This window comes from Lycium barbarum, chromosome 4, assembly GCF_019175385.1.
Source record: "Lycium barbarum isolate Lr01 chromosome 4, ASM1917538v2, whole genome shotgun sequence".
Classification (NCBI taxonomy): domain Eukaryota; kingdom Viridiplantae; phylum Streptophyta; class Magnoliopsida; order Solanales; family Solanaceae; genus Lycium; species Lycium barbarum.
Window position 1 is genome coordinate 41,978,202 of NC_083340.1, and position 18,496 is coordinate 41,996,697.

General features: G+C 43.7%; 1 long non-coding RNA gene across 1 annotated transcript; it reads right to left on the reverse strand.

The window, feature by feature from the left end:
• Nucleotides 1-14,563: 14,563 nt before the first annotated feature.
• Nucleotides 14,564-16,954, reverse strand: LOC132638399 (uncharacterized). The gene is made up of 3 exons (XR_009581713.1): nt 16,625-16,954; nt 15,674-15,739; nt 14,564-14,756 (listed from the first exon to the last, which is right to left on the reverse strand). It is a non-coding gene; the product is annotated as an uncharacterized LOC132638399 (long non-coding RNA).
• Nucleotides 16,955-18,496: the final 1,542 nt, after the last annotated feature.

The following is an 18,496-nucleotide window of genomic DNA, read 5'->3' on the forward strand; positions in this document are numbered from 1 at the left end:
TTTGAAGGAGGCATTATATGTTTGCAACAAAAAATTATAGAAATAAGAATATCGACAAATTCCAGCTAATAAAACTTCTGTAATTAGCAACATTTTCTAAAAGAGTAAAAAGGAAAGTTACCCCACAACCAGTATCAATGGTTGTTCAAATGAAACAATATTTAAGATAGATCAACTTCCAATATCATTAGTATGTGCAAATTTATAATTATTTAATATGAGGTCTTTAAAGATAAAGGGTTATCTCTCTCCCACAATGATGTCAACTGAGGAAGAAGATGATCAGTTTGTGATTATTCCTTTTCTTTTCACTGCTATAGCCTAAAAAAAGTAAGGTGGGTCTATGTGATTTAATTGATGTATTTTTACGGGGTCTGGTGGAGATAGTGGAACAATAACAATGGGCGAAGAAAGAAAGAAAGAAAGAAAGGAAGAAAGAAAGAAGGAGAGAGGAATTTAAAAAGTAAAAAAAAAAAGTTAGGCGTGTGTACACACTACACTGTGAAGAACTGGGTTTGGCATTTTAAGTGGGTATATATTCCAGATCAAAATAATTCAGGCAAAGTATAAGTGTGTTACTGTAACGATCCGTTTCGACGTTACTGTAAAAAGTTCTGAAATACCCCTAAACGTGTCCGCCGGACCCTTCCTTTCGGTAAAATATTTACGAAGGACATCTAACCTGGTGGTACCCTTTGCGTGGAAGAGAATCAAGCATCAAAATCCGGGTCAAGGACCTAGCTAGACAACCCCGTCGCCCATCTGAGCGCTACAGCGCTGGCGCTCCAGCAGCAGTGGCCCCGCTGAAGCGGTGGGTCGGGATAACACTGTTCCGCTGCAGCGGCCCTGTAAGCGCTGCAGCGCTGCCGCCAAAGCGGTTGCTCAACTGCTGAAGCGGTGCACGCAGTGAAAAATCTCCTATTTAAGGAATCATTTCGGGAATTGTCCTATTTTTCAATACCCTAAATTCCAGCTGCCCAGTTCAGGGAAAACCAGAAAATACTAGATCCTTGGTCTTGATAGACCTTTCCAACACCTTCAAATTTAACATTCCACCTAGAAGATTACTCCTAAACCACTTAAATCTTATTTCATAAAGAATTGTCAAGTGGGTGTTACAAGTAACCTAGAGTTGGAGAGATGATGGATTAGCAACATCTCCACAAAGTTCCCTTTTTACAATCTTCCATATATTCCTTCTAGAAGAGGTTAAGGACCGAGACCTCTACCTTTCTTCTTCCAAAAATAAGTTCTTCCATGGATTTGGAAATGAGTATAGTTTCCCCAATATGAGCTTAAAAGTGGGTAAAACATCTTGGAGTGTTGTGGATGGAATATAGAGGTGGATAAATCCCAAACCTCCCTTTTATCTGAATACCCTTGTAAGGTTTATGATCAGTAGATATATTCTCGGGCATATAGTTGCTTCCAAGCTATTTTGTGCAGATTGTGATGTGGCGGTGGATTGAAGGAATCAATGGATGTTCGTGGCACCCCCTCGGCCATGAGGTAGGTTATGGCTTTCTTTCGATAGACTCTGGTTAGCTTCTCGTATTGTTGTGTTAGAAGAAACAGGGAATGCATGTGTAGGAAATCAGAGATTTGGGATGGAATTATAGGATGTTATTGCCGTGTGTGACTTCTTTGTTTGGGCTTGTGGCCTGTAGACCCCTTAGGTGTTGATGTGGTTTTTCTTGATTATCGGTGGATTTATGTGACTTGGGAGTAGCAGACGCAACCTATTTTGTGTCTAATGATGAAAACTTCGTGTAATACGTAATTACTTGTGGTGAATCTAGCTACTAAATGAGATAATAAAATGTACCCATGGATTTGATTGAGTTCTAACTAAGTTATGACAAATGACTTCGAGTGTGGGGTGAGATTCTTACCCTAAAGCTAATAGGCTGATTTAAGGAAGTGGTAATAACGTATATCATCTGATTGATCTGTTGGGTGTTGGAACTAGCCACCCCGTTATGTGTGCTTTAATTGTTCCATTGTGCTGGTTTGATGTCATGAGTAGTTGGTGGAAATTGGAATATGTGTTATCGTCTTGATTTAAGATAGAATTGACATATTCGTTGTTGGAATTGGTACTTTGATACATTGTTGGCGCATCCACTGTTGGTACTTGTGATAATAATATATTGTTGGCATACCACTGTAGGTATTGTGATATGATACTTTGTTGGTTTTCCCAACTGTTGGTACTTGTGATATTAAATTTGATTGTTGATGATTGATAGATGCATTGCACGCATTCTTTCACATTTATGATGCATGGCCGATACCCGGTGATAATCCAGTACCGTTGATCGAGTAAACTGATATTTGACAAACTATTTTACTTGAGTGATTGTGAGAAGGACGATGTCCAAAGATCAATTCCGGAATCGTTGATTGTATGAAATTGATATTTGACGAACTCTTTTACTTGAGTGATTGTAAGATGGCCGATGTCCGAAGATCAATTCTGGAATCGTTGATTGTATGAAATTGATATTTGACAAACTTTTTTACTTGAGTGATTGTGAGATGGCCGATGTCCGATGATCTATTTCGAAATCGTTGTTCCATGGCCGATTCCGATGGCATTTCCGAAATCGTTGTTAGTGCATGGACTCTGCGGATCCCCCAGGATGGTGCCGGTGAGAACCCCCTGTGGGCAAAGATCCGGGGTTCTGTCTGTTTGTTGGGCACAGGTCTGGGAAGGGTGGCCCTTAGACTTCGCGAGTCACGCTGGGTTGTGCTACCGAGACGTCGATATTTTCGTCCGGAGTACATGTGTACACTGCCTTTACACGGCATTGCATTACATTCATACCATTATCGCATTGCAGTGCGTTACGACTTGATCTTGAGATGCTCGACGTCGTATTCGTGATTGAGTGGATTGGATGGACTGTATTCAAACTTGGCAAGTTGCGGATTAGGGGTTTTACTTAGCAATGATGTGTATTTGGACTCGATTATATGTTATTTATATTGTTGACTTGTTCCTGTGTAATTACCCTAACATTAGCGGTGAATTGTTTCTGAGTAAGGTAGAATAAAAGGCGTTATAACGATGAGCTTACCCCTAAACTGCAATGAACGACCTGGAAATTATGTATTGAGAATCTGTGTGGGCGATGTTTGACTTAAAATTCATTAGAGAGCAGTTGTGGCCTAAAACATATTGATGTTGTGATGTACAGTATATGGATGTGTGATTTGATTTAGTGATTATCATCGTTATCCGTGAGTTCTTTTACCAATATGTGTTACTAACCATTGTCGGCTTATGATACCTACTCAGTACGCATGGATTGTACTGATATTGCACTTGCTACACTTTTTTGGGGTGTAGATTGTTTCAGGTACTGGATTGATATGAAACGGAACGTGCAGTACCTATCTGGAAGGCCTCCTCCCACTTCATTCGGGGACAGAGGTTGAGTCATAGAATATAGTGGTAATCTGAGTCATTAGTCGCTCTTGTACTAGTCTAGACTAGGTCATGGGAAGTCGGATCGTGTCTGTGAATTGGTATTATTGTAAACATATAAACCTTTGTGTTTATTGAATATATAAATGGAATTCCGCTGTTTTTCTTAATTACTTAAAGCTTTAAATGTAATGTTGTGTGATTGAGGTATTATATAAATGAAAGGGTTCACCTACCAAGGTGGGAAGGTAGGTGCCCGCACGGTCCCAAATTGGGTCGTGACAAGTTGGTATCAGAGTCTAGGTTGCCGGTCTCACGAGTACAAGAGCAATGCCTAGTAGAGCCTTGTGGAATGGTACTTAGACGTCCGTACCCGTCCAAGGGAGGCTATAGGGCACCTAGGAAAATTTCCCTTTTTTCTTTCAAATCATGCTACTTCGGTCGAATTAGTATCTCGGTGGATCCAGTTGGTATCTGGACGATTCCAATTGGTATCTACGCACGGAAAGCAAATCCTAGTCGGAATCAGGTCTAATATGTGTTGAGTGTGGTCGAGTCAAGATTTCAGTTGCGAAACGATCCAAGTTGGTGTGCTATTACTGCCAAGGTATTGCACTCCAGCGGTCAGCCAACCGCTGTAGCGTTACCGCTGCAGTGATAGGACCACCGCTGAAGCGGGAGCTTATATTCCTCCCTGACCGCTTCTGCGACCCTCCTACCGCCGAAGCGGGACCGTTGTAGCAGTCTGAGAGACTGCCGTAGCGGTCTGAGAGACCGCCGAAGCGGTACTACTGGATTCAGAGACCTAAACCCTTCCCCTGTTTTCAGCCTGCTTCCCATGTTTTAGCCATTAAACAGAACAAATGAAGCAACAACAGCTTGACCAACCAACAGTTATATAAAAACAGACCCGACGAGGGCAAGCATCACTCAAACCATCATACAAACATCATTACCATTACCAAAACAGGAAAATCAAATAGTCCCACATTCAAATGAAATTATCCAAATATTAAGCCCAAACAAGGCTAACCAAGAACCATTCAAGTAGCTACTACGAAGCCGACTACTATTACCGAAACAAAGAAGCTAAGCGGTTCAACATCTAAAACAGTTATCCAAACATTAGCCATGAACAAGGCTAACCAAAAATCCAAAAACAACATCATCCAAACAGGAGAAACAAAACAAACCAAAGAAAAAGAAAGATTGTCTGAACATGTAAGCCCGACATGGGCAACCCAAACATTAGCTGAATGAAGGGTGGGGGGGTGGGGGGGGGGGGGGGGGAGATCTCTAGGCCCTCCGAGTACTCGTGGCACCATCTAAGTTGCCTGCGTCCACCACTGATTTTCTCCTTCTGTCACCTCCTTTGGCCTCGCTCACGAACTAGTACCTCTCAGAGCCATCCTCATCCTGCACAGGCATATCCACACTGGGGTACATCTTCTTCCATAGGCCTTTGATACCCCTCCAAGATCTTAAATAGACCTTCTCGCGAGATTTGTTCTTGGCCTGCTCCTTCTCAAAATCAGTGTGAAGCTGGACATGATCTGCCAAGGAAGTGTAGACAGTTTGCAAGGTGGTGAGCGACTCACCCATCGTCTTATGGCTATCGAAGTAGTCCTTCATCTCCTCCCTAGTAAAGTAACCCCCACCAGCACTGGATGAACCCACATCCACAGAAGGCCTCGGTATGCCCTGGAACATCGCCATCATCTCGTCAAAGCGAGTATCGATACGCTCAAAAGGGACCTGGATAGGGGCAGCCCCAGTCCCAGTCTCCGCTCCACCTCCTCCTGCACTAGCACTAGCATTTGTTCCTTCTGCAGTCTTCCTCTTCTTGTGCTGAACAGCAGTGGGGCCATATACCCACAACGGGTGGAAATCCGCCTCAGAATCCACCATGTTATCATTAGGCCTTTTATAGACCCCAGCCCTCTTACACAGGAAAGCAATCAGTGACGGAAGCATCATGATAGACGCCTCAAACTGCATGAACTCTTTCCATTCTGCGATCACCTGTGAATCCACATTCACAGAAACATCATCCAGGATGCAAGCAATAAAAAGAGCCCGAGGATAGGTCACGGAGGTGACATTCCTCAAAGGGCGGACTTGACGGGAAATGATATTCAGCCACCTCCTGGCCTCAGACGTAAATTTCTCGCTAGTTATCCCCACTCTGGACCTGCCCCAAGTAATAGAAGTTGTATCCTTCGCAGCCACCAGTTTGGTCACCAGCCAATTCCCATTATCAGCAGCATTCTTGGCCTCCAAGAACTCCTCCGAAGGATTGTCTACCTTATACACTTGGTTGATCGCCTTGGCCCTCACCTTCACAGAAACCCCGTGTATCACAATCCTGGGATCAGGAGAATCCCAATCAACTATAGGCAACATAGTGTAGAATTCCCGTACCTAATTCTCATTACAGCGCTCGGGATGCTTGATCAGACACATCCACTCGATCTTTTCCAACCTCTCCAGAAACTCAGGAGCTCGTCTCTCCACATTAGTCATATCAAAACCCCTCTCCAGCAATAGGGGCATGCGCCTCTTGTCACGACCCAACCCCGTAGGCCGTGACTAGTGCCCGATCTGGGCACCCGAACCCATCTATCAAATATTATCTCAAATTCTATCAACTCATTCTAGTATATGGCGGAAGCCGACAAGACTTTGTTTCAAATTTAGGTAATTTCCAGAAAATTTCGGCAGAGTTTCCTTTGTTTTACGGACTATCCAATATACCCTGCACGCAGAAAATACCAACAAGAGCCACACAGGGCTAACCAAGCAATATATAAACATATGCGGACCGGCCGCCTCGGCGTATAGGATCGCCCAAACAACATATGCGGACCGGCCGCCTCGGCGTATGGGATCGCCCAAACGACATGTACATACATCCATACAGAAAGACCCTAACCCACAAACATGTCCACAGACCTCTAAACAGACCGACAGAATCATATGACGGGACAGGGCCCCGCCGTACCCATGAACGAATATATACAAATGCACTAATAAATATATATACCAAAAGTATAAGCTCCGGAAAGAGAGGAGCACTCCGAATAGCAGAAAGGGTGTCCTAAACAGGTGGATCACCAGGCTGTGCGTCTGTACCTGCGGGCATGAAACGCAGCCCCCGGAGAAGAGGGTCAGTACGAAATATGTACTGAGTATGCAAAGCAGAAGGTACAGAAATAAATCTGAATAATAATCGAATCAGATATATAGAAAATAATACATATCAAAATGTTTATTTCCAAAGTATAAATTATGCATAGGGCACTGGAAAATGTGGTCGCCCGCCTGTCGATGGCGCCGCAACACAGCATAACACCAGAAAGTTTCAAATCTCCGAATCCCCGTCACACATCACAACACAGCATAACGCCAAACACAGCATAACGCCAAACATAAGTGGAACCCGGCCCTCGAGCGAGGAGCACGGTGAACCATAAACACAGCATAACACCGGAATGTATCAAAAAGCGCACGACAACAGAACCGGCCCAGGAACCGGCGAACGATATCATAGTAGGCACGAGCGGAGTAGTGAGGAATCATATGCATAAAATCATTATTATAAATCCGAAGGATAAGTAAAATAGTCATATTCGAAATCGGAATGATAATTATCACTTTTTGATTCAAAGTTGTCGAATTTACATAAAGGGCGTCGCAGGACCCACGGACGAGTATAGACCCGAACTGAGCCCGCCTATGAAAAACATACCCATTATACATCAAGCAAACTCCTATAAAAATTATTGGAGCGATCCGAGCCTCTATGCGAAAAATATGGCATTCAGAGATTACAAAATTCCTTAAAGTGAACATTTTCTATGCGAATTTCGGAAAACGATTACTTCAAATACATCATGGTTCATATTTCATAAAAACATACATAAGAGTGCCAAAGAATATATATATGGATCATAACATGCTCGGATCTCGAATTTGGAATTCCCTTAAAGCTCTAATCTAGCCTATGTGAAACTAAGGCATGCCAAAAGAAGGAAGGTTGCTTTACATACCTCAAACGCTCTCCAATATGATCTAACTCAAGCTAAGTCCAAACTATGATTCGGGCTGCCCACGATCTAAAAATAAGCCATAAAATGCCAAACATTAGCTAAAAGACTCTTTGGGCATTAAATTCCAATTTCGCCCTTAATTCTACAGAAATTTGGGCAGCATTTCCCCTGTAAATAGGCTACCCCGAGAATTTAACTCGCTCAAAATCAACAACAACAACCACAATAACCAACCTAGTAACATTGACAACCAATCCGAAAGACAAAATACAATAATCGCTTTCTTTTCCATTTTTCGACAACTTACATAAATTCAATTCGACGACTTACCTTCAAGCCAAAATCGACGCTTATACATTCAATCATCAACCCGAATCCTTACCAAAAATATTCAAGGGCATTCTAAGCAATTCATACCACATTTCCAACAACCCGAATATTTTTTCCAAGCTGGCCGAAAACAACCCCAACCGAGACAGCCCTTTTTAATTTTTTTTTTCTTCATTTCCAAATCATGGTTTGTATCCTCAAATTACATTCTAACAATGCTATCTCATCAATATACCAATTACAATAAATATACAATAACCTCCAAAAACAGTCCGCACATTAACAACATCATTTCGAGTCAACAAACATTCATTTCCAACATAAGATTCATAGCGACGACGATTAAAACATTAAGTGACGTTCATTCGTTCATCGTCATATAATGTGACCCATTTCAATCAACACTATATATACACATATATGGATGATTCTCAATTGTTCTTCACCTTACAATGATCCCAATCAACTAACTAAACATTAATTCATAATTTCAATCACAACACAACAACACCCATCACACGACCCACTTCCAATCATACTATATTTCATGATTTCCAACCACTATAGGATACTACAACATGAATATAACCTTCATAACACAAAAACATAATGAATGCTTACCTTCCTTCTTTAACTTTCCAATAGCCTAGGGTTTCCAAAAGATGAAAATAATGGGTTGATCGCTCCAACGATGCTTCCACGCTACTTAGGGACCTCAATATAGTGGGTTTACATCAATGGAATAATTTTAGAGGAGCTAAAAAGATGATCTTGTTTTTCTCTCCTCTTAGCCGTGAGGTTGGAGTTGTTGTTCTCCTCCTTCTTAATTTTTATTCTAAGTGTAGAAATGAAGAGAAATGACTTAGAGGTCATATTTTTAAGTTCCCACTAAAATATCTCCATGTCCCTATGGTCCACACATGTGTTGGACCAATTAAATTTGGCCACACAATGTGGGGACCCCTTTAAATTCACACGGCCACATGGCCCTTTTTGCACAAGATTTTTAATCCCAATTTTATGAATTGTGGTCACAATTTTCCCTAAGTGTTCAATGCCATCAATTTCATATATAATTTATGTCTCAAAATAAAATCAAATGGTCAAAAGTCCCGACTTCAAATCCCGGAATAATCTTGGCCTTAAATTATCATAGTTAATCTGGGTTGTTCCAATGTATAAAAATACGGGACGTAACATCCTCCCCCCCTTAAGAACATTCGTCCTCGAATGTTGGATTAATGCTACGGATCTTACTCAAATTCGGGGGAGTTTCTTTTATAGCCATCATATACGAATGATTCACAAATCAATATAGTCAACATAGAAATTGGATTACCTGAAGGTACTGGAAATAGGTGAGGTTACTTTTTCTTCATCTGCTCCTCAGCTTCCCAGGTCATTTCCTCTCGGTTATTATTCCGCCACAGCACTTTAACAGAAGCCATATCTTTGTTCCGCAACCTTTTTACCTGGCGATCCAATATGGCTATAGGCTGCTCCTCATAAGATAGCTCCTCGGTGACCTGAATATCATCTACAGGAAAGACTCTGGAAGGGTCACCAATACACTTACGAAGCATAGAAACATGAAATATCGGGTGTACCGCTCCCAAGTCAGCTGGCAAATCCAATTCGTAGGCCACCTTGCCTATTTTGCGAATAATCAGATAGGGCCCAATATATCTCGGACTGAGCTTTCCTTTCTTGCCAAATCGCATAACACCTTTCATCGGTGACACTTTCAGGAACAGCCAATCGCCAATCTGAAACTCTAACGGTCGACGTCACTTATCGGCATAAGATTTCTGTCGGCTCTGGGCTGCCAACAATCTTTCTCGAATAAGTTTCACCTTATCCACGGCCTGCTGGACCACATCTGGGCCAATCAACTCAGTCTCCCCAACATCAAACCAACCGATCGGTGATCTACACTTCCTGCCATACAAAGCCTCATATGGTGCCATCTGAATACTGGAGTGGTAGCTGTTATTATACGCAAACTCAACAAGCGGTAAATGGTCGTCCCAACTACCCCTGAAATCAATAACACAGGCACGCAACATATCTTCTAATGTCTGAATAGTGCGCTCGGCCTGTCCGTCGGACTGGGGATGGAAGGCTGTACTCAGGCTCACCTGGGTCCCCAATCCCTCCTGAAACGATCTCCAGAACTTAGCTGTAAACTGGGCACCTCTATCGGAAATAACAGACACAGGAACTCCATGAAGTCGTACAATCTCCCTGACATAAAGCCTGGCATAATCCTCAGCTGAATAGGTGGTCCGAACCGGAAGAAAATGGGCTGATTTCGTCAGCCGATCAACAATAACCCAAATAGAATCATACCTCCATGGAGTGCGAGGTAGACCTGTAATAAAGTCCATATTAATGATCTCCCACTTCCACGTCGGTATCTCCATCTCCTGCAATAGCCCACCGGGCTTCTGGTGCTCAATCTTAACCTGCTGGCAATTTGGACACTGAGCAACGAACTCTGCTATATCTCTTTTCATACCGTCCCACCAATATAGGCATCTGATATCATGGTACATCTTCGTCGACCCTGGGTGAACAGAATATCGGGCGTAATGTGCCTCGCCCATAACCTGTCGCCGCAACCCTGCAACGTCAGGTACACACAATCTGCCTCTGTGAAATAACACTCCATTAGGTGAAATCTCAAACGGAGTCTTCTCCTGTGCCAACGCTGCGTCTCTGTACTGTGCCAGAATAGGATCCTCATACTGATGCCGCTTAATATCTTCTGTAATAGAGGACTCAGCAATACCTCGAACAGAAACCCCAACATCTCCAGAATCAGCCAAGCGAACTCCAAGACTAGCCAACTGATGAATATCGCGAACCATTTCTTTACTCTCTGATGGCACGTCTGCTAGGCTGCCCATAGACTTGCGGCTGAGTGCATCCGCCACAACATTAGCTTTCCCAGGATGGTAGAGAATGTCAACATCATAATCTTTCAGCAACTCTAACCACCTCCGCTGCCGCAAGTTCAGCTCCTTTTGCCTAAAGATGTACTGAAGGCTCTTATGATCTGTATAAATGTCAACGTGAACCCCATATAAATAATGTCTCCACATCTTCAAAGCATGAATGACCGCGGCCAGCTCCAAATCGTGAGTAGGATAATTCTTTTCATGTTTTCTGAGCTGCCGGGAAGCATAAGCTATCACCCTGCCGTGCTGCATCAACACACATCCCAAACCAATACCAGAGGCATCACAATAAATCACATACCCATCTGGACCCTCCGGAAGAGTCAGGACTGGAGCCGTAGTCAACTTCTCTTTCAGCAACTGGAAGCTACGCTCGCAAGCATCTGACCACTGAAACTTAGCTCCCTTCTGAGTCAGCCTTGTCAAAGGCGCTGAAATGTAAACAAACTTCTCCACGAATCTCCGATAATAACCAGCCAATCCCAGAAAGCTACGCACCTCTGTCGGCGTCGTAGGTCTAGGACAATTCTTTACGGCCTCGATCTTCTGGGTATCCACCCGGACGCCATCAACCCCAATAATATGTCCCAGAAATGCCACTGAAGATAACCAGAATTCACACTTAGAAAATTTAGCATATAATTCCTGGTGCCGAAGTGTGCCAAGTACCGTCCTCAAATGGTCCGCATGCTCTGCCTCTGACCGAGAATAAACCAGAATATCATCGATAAATACGATCACAAACATATCCAAGAACGGTCTGAATACCCGATTCATCAGGTCCATAAATACTGCTGGGGCATTTGTCAGCCCAAAAGACATAACTCTGAACTCATAGTGCCCATATCGGGTCCTGAATGCTGTCTTGGGAATATCAGCCTCTCGTACCCGTACCTGATGGTAACCCGATCGCAGGTCTATCTTCGAGAAGTACCTGGCACCCTGCAGCTAATCAAACAAATCATCAATCCTGGGGAGGGGATATTTATTCTTGATGGTTACCTTATTCAACTGCCGATAATCAATGCACATCCACAGCGAGCCGTCTTTCTTCCTCACAAATAATACCGGAGCTCCCCAGGGTGACGCACTAGGCCGAATGAAACCCATCTCCAATAAATCTCTCTGTTGCTCTTTCAATTCTTTCAATTCTGCAGGTGCCATTCTGTACGGAGGAATAGAGATAGGCTGAGTGTCTGACAACAGATCAATAGCAAACTCTATCTCCCGTTCGGGAGGAAGACCCGAAAGCTCATCTGGGAATACATCTACAAATTCATTAACCACTGGGACTGACTGAAGAGTCGGTGCCTCTGCCTCTAAATCATGAACACGGACCAGATGATAAATATACCCCTTTCTGATCATTTTCTCAGCCTTGAGGTATGAAATAAACTTACCCCTCGGCGATACTGTATTACCTGCCCACTCTATAACTGGCTCCCCTGGGAATTGGAATCGGACTATCTTCTTTTGACAATCAACATTAGCATAGCAAGAAGCTAGCCAATCCATACCCATAATCACGTCAAACTCGATCATATCTAACTCTACCAAATCCGCCTTAGTGCAGCGGCCACAGATAATCACGGAACAATCTCTATAAATCTGACTGGCTATAACAGAATCCCCTACTGGTGTAGCTACCTCAAAAGGCTCTATCGGTTCGGATTCTATCCCAATTTTATCAGCAACGAGTGGAGATATAAATGATAATGTAGAACCAGGATCAATCAATGCATACACATCACGAGAGAAAACCAGTAATATACCTGTGACGACATTAGGCGAAGCCTCCTGGTCCTGTCTGCTGGCTAAGGCATAAATGCGGTTCGAAGGACCGCTAGAACCCGAAGCTCCGCCACGATCCCTGCCGCAGCCTGCTGGTGCTGGAGTACCTCGCTCCGCAGGGCGCATCGCCACCGAGGCTGAAGATGAACCACCGGCTGACCCGGTAGACTGAGCTGAACCGCCTGTACCACCTCTAGCCGGACGGTCTCTCATCTGATGGCCTTGACGGCCGCACACAAAGCATGCACCCGTAGCTCGGAAACACTCTCCCGGGTGCTGTCTCCCACAGTAGGAACACAAAGGTCTGGGTGGCCTCATCTAACTGCTGGAACCTCTGTCCAACTGTGAACCTGAAGCCCTGGAGCTCGGGCCTGCCCCTGAATATCCGACACCCTCAGATCTCCTGCCGGTAAACTGTGGGGGTGTACCCCGGCCTGACGGAGGAGGATGTCTGCCTGACTGCTGCTGCTGAGGCTGTCCGCCTCGAGAATCTCCAGAATAACCTGCGAATCTGGCCCTCTTGGGCGGCCTCCTGTCCCGATCTCTGCTAGAATAATCAGCTCTATGTCGGTCCTCCATACCCAGGGCATAAGCCTGTAGTCGGGCAATATCCATGTCTGCCTGCAATGCCACCGCCATATAGCCATCAATCAAATAGCGGTCTAACCCCATCACGTATCTGTGCATCCGATCGGCCATATCTGCTACTATGGCAGGTGCATACCGGGCCAAAGAATCAAACTCCATATTATACTCACGGATGCTCCGACCCCTCTGCTGCAGATGCAAAAATCGGTCAACCCGCGCCCGCCGTAACTCTGGGGGCAAAAAGTGGTGAGTGAAAGCAGTCACGAACTCGTCCCAAGTAGCTGGGGTAGCACCCTCACCCCTGGATAGCTCCCAGGACTCATACCAGTGAGCAGCAACATCCCGTAGTCTATGCGAAGCCAACTCAACAGACTCAGTCTCTGAAGCCCTGACCAAATCTAGTGAGCGCCGCATCCCCCGAATAAAGTCATGGGGGTCCTCGTCGGGCTTAGACCCGTAAAACTCTGGAGGGCCACATAATAGAAACTCTCGAACCCTCAGGCTGTCACGCCTATCGTCATCATCATCATCTCTCCGCCCGCGTCTGCGAGCCTGTCCCGCTACCAGAGTGGTCAATAACTGCACAGCCTCTCTCAGTGTCCGGTCCTCCGCCCCTGGCTGAGGAGATGGAGGCGCGGGAGCTGGAGCCCCTGGAGCTAATGGTGAAGCTGCTCCAGACTCCTCTGACGATGAAGACGTAGCAGAGTCGGCTGGCCGGGACGTAATATCACGCATCATCTGAGCAAGGGTCCGAGTATCCTTCTGAGCCCGGCTGGTCTCTCCTACTACGCCCTTTTTCTTCTGGGCGGCCGTCGCCTTTTTCGGAGGCATCACTGAAAGAAAAACAACAACAAATCAGAACAGAATCATCCTAATAGCACAGCTCTATCGCACGATCTAAGATTCAAAGAAAGGAAACATCCTAAATGTCCTGTAGCTTCCTGTTTATAGATGTGGTGCACAACACACCGATAAACAAGACTCTACTAGACACGGTCTGTAGACATTCCGAGGACAAACCGCTTTGATACCACTTCTGTCACGACCCAACCCCGTAGGCCGTGACTAGTGCCCGATCTGGGCACCCGAACCCATCTATAAAATATTATCTCAAATTCTATCAACTCATTCTAGTATATGGCGGAAGCCGACAAGACTTTATTTCAAATTTAGGTAATTTCCAGAAAATTTCGGCAGAGTTTCCTTTGTTTTACGGACTATCCAATATACCCTGCACGCAGAAAATACCAACAAGAGCCACACAGGGCTAACCAAGCAATATATAAACATATGCGGACCGGCCGCCTCGACGTATAGGATCGCCCAAACAACATATGCGGACCGGCCGCCTCGGCGTATGGGATCGCCCAAACGACATGTACATACATCCATACAGAAAGAACCTAACCCACAAACATGTCCACAGACCTCTAAACAGACCGACATAATCATATGACGGGACAGGGCCCCGCCGTACCCATGAACGAATATATACAAATGCACTAATAAATATATATACCAAAAGTATAAGCTCCGGAAAGAGAGGAGCACTCCGAATAGCAGAAAGGGTGTCCTAAACAGGTGGATCACCAGGCTGTGCGTCTGTACCTGCGGGCATGAAACGCAGCCCCCGGAGAAGGGGGTCAGTACGAAATATGTACTGAGTATGCAAAGCAGAAGGTACAGAAATAAATCTGAATAATAATCGAATCAGATATATAGAAAATAATACATATCAAAATGTTTATTTCCAAAGTATAAATTATGCATAGGGCACTGGAAAATGTGGTCGCCCGCCTGTCGATGGCGCCGCAACACAGCATAACACCAGAAAGTTTCAAATCTCCGAATCCCCGTCACACATCACAACACAGCATAACGCCAAACACAGCATAACGCCAAACATAAGTGGAACCCGGCCCTCGAGCGAGGAGCACGGTGAACCATAAACACAGCATAACACCGGAATGTATCAAAAAGCGCACGACAACAGAACCGGCTCGGGAACCGGCGAACGATATCATAGTAGGCACGAGCGGAGTAGTGAGGAATCATATGCATAAAATCATTATTATAAATCCGAAGGATAAGTAAAATAGTCATATTCGAAATCGGAATGATAATTATCACTTTTTGATTCAAAGTTGTCGAATTTACATAAAGGGCGTCGCGGGACCCACGGACGAGTATAGACCCGAACTGAGCCCGCCTATGAAAAACATACCCATTATACATCAAGCAAACTCCTATAAAAATTATTGGAGCGATCCGAGCCTCTATGCGAAAACTATGGCATTCAGAGATTACAAAATTCCTTAAAGTGAACATTTTCTATGCGAATTTCGGAAAGCGATTACTTCAAATACATCATGGTTCATATTTCATAAAAACATACATAAGAGTGCCAAAGAATATATATATGGATCATAACATGCTCGGATCTCGAATTTGGAATTCCCTTAAAGCTCTAATCTAGCCTATGTGAAACTAAGGCATGCCAAAAGAAGGAAGGTTGCTTTACATACCTCAAACGCTCTCCAATATGATCCAACTCAAGCTAAGTCCAAACTATGATTCGGGCTGCCCACGATCTAAAAATAAGCCATAAAATGCCAAACATTAGCTAAAAGACTCTTTGGGCATTAAATTCCAATTTCGCCCTTAATTCTACAGAAATTTGGGCAGCATTTCCCCTGTAAATTGGCTACCCCGAGAATTTAACTCGCTCAAAATCAACAACAACAACCACAATAACCAACCTAGTAACATTGACAACCAATCCGAAAGACAAAATACAATAATCGCTTTCTTTTCCATTTTTCGACAACTTACATAAATTCAATTCGACGACTTACCTTCAAGCAAAAATCGACGCTTATACATTCAATCATCAACCCGAATCCTTACCAAAAATATTCAAGGGCATTATAAGCAATTCATACCACATTTCCAACAACCCGAAATTTTTTTCCAAGCTGGCCGAAAACAGCCCCAACCGAGACAACCCTTTTTAATTTTTTTTTTCTTCATTTCCAAATCATGGTTTGTATCCTCAAATTACATTCTAACAATGCTATCTCATCAATATACCAATTACAATAAATATACAATAACTTCCAAAAACAGTCCGCACATTAACAACATCATTTCGAGTCAACAAACATTCATTTCCAACATAAGATTCATAGCGACGACGATTAAAACATTAAGCGACGTTCATTCGTTCATCGTCATATAATGTGACCCATTTCAATCAACACTATATATACACATATATGGATGATTCTCAATTGTTCTTCACCTTACAATGATCCCAATCAACTAACTAAACATTAATTCATAATTTCAATCACAACACAACAACACCCATCACACGACCCACTTCCAATCATACTATATTTCATGATTTCCAACCACTATACGATACTACAACATGAATATAACCTTCATAACACAAAAACATAATGAATGCTTACCTTCCTTCTTCAACTTTCCAATAGCCTAGGGTTTCCAAAAGATGAAAATAATGGGTTGATCGCTCCAACGATGCTTCCACGCTACTTAGGGACCTCAATATAGTGGGTTTACATCAATGGAATAATTTTAGAGGAGCTAAAAAGATGATCTTGTTTTTCTCTCCTCTTAGCCGTGAGGTTGGAGTTGTTGTTCTCCTCCTTCTTAATTTTTATTCTAAGTGTAGAAATGAAGAGAAATGACTTAGAGGTCATATTTTTAAGTTCCCACTAAAATATCTCCATGTCCCTATGGTCCACACATGTGTTGGACCAATTAAATTTGGCCACACAATGTGGGGACCCCTTTAAATTCACACGGCCACATGGCCCTTTTTGCACAAGATTTTTAATCCCAATTTTATGAATTGTGTTCCCAATTTTCCCTAAGTGTTCAATGCCATCAATTTCATATATAATTTGTGTCTCAAAATAAAATCAAATGGTCAAAAGTCCCGACTTCAAATCCCGGAATAATCTTGGCCTTAAATTATCATAGTTAATCCGGGTTGTTCCAATGTATAAAAATACGGGACGTAACACCTCTGCTCCAAGAAGCGGCGCTCGCATTGGGGGTTGATAAAGATGGAGTACACGGGTACTTGCTCCTCTTGTTGTTGCTCCACTTGCTCGGCTTTCGTATTTCCAGCCATTATACATGTGAGGAATAAGTACATTATTAGAATTCAGGTACCAGGGTTGAGGAGATCTAAAGCATTTGTTATACGCTTTAAACCTCAGCAAAATCAACGCAAGATAATATGTTAAGGTGGAAGTCCTGTGCAGGAACTACTGTAGCGGTCACTCAGACCGCTGCACGGGGCCGCTATGGCGACAATGGCCACCGCTTCAGTGCCTGAGTTATTTTCCTCTAGACCGCTTCAGCGCCCACTTGAACGCTGAAGCGGGACCGCTCCAGTGGTGCCTTGACCGCTGAAGCGGTGTCGTTTTCCCCAGCAGACCCGATTTTTCCATCTCCCCAATGCCTCAAAAACTTATTTTTATGAATAGATCGGGAAGACATCAAGCATGCAAGAGGTCTACAAACTCTTAGTACGTAATTTCTAGCCACATCAATTCCCAATATCGAGGAAAGCTAGCGCCCAAATTCAAACAAAAATTATTTACTATGTTTAAGTTTTTAGGTCCAAATATGTTCATTAACTACGCAACATTCGATGTTTAGACGATTCTAACGCTAAATTAGTTGTAAAATTCAGCCTATCAACATCCCATAAACCCATCAACTAAAACCCAAAAATCCCAACTTTGGGGTCAACAAACCCATTAATCAAAGCATAAGGACCTAGAAATCATTATTCATTATTCTATTACAAGTAGAGAGGAGAAATTTCTTACCTTGAGAGTTACGGATTAGGGTGTGGTTGGTAGTGGTTGTGAATGACATTGAAAGCCCTTCTTTCCTTCCTCTTGGAGATCAACTGGTTATAGTTAAAGGTTGGGATTAAAGTGTGGGTTGAAGTGTGGGCCGTTAAGGGTATTTTATAGGGTTGCGAAGGGAAGTTGAGAGGTTGTAACTGGTTGGGAGTGGGGGAGGAGTCGTGAGTGAGGGAGAGTGTTTTTGTGGAATGTGAAGAGGTGGGGCAGAGAAAGAGGTTTTATTTTTCTAAATCCCCGTAACTGTTCCAGCGGCAGCTAGGCCACTTTGGCAATACTGCTGAAGCTGCAGATATGCCGCTGAAGTGGTCACCAGTCTACTGTTTGTGACCCGCGATTAAGTCTCACCCATATGTTTTCCTTGTGAACCTATATGTAAAATTTATCCGAACTTACTCGAGTCATTACCCTTAATGCGCCCTTGCCATTCGGGGGGCG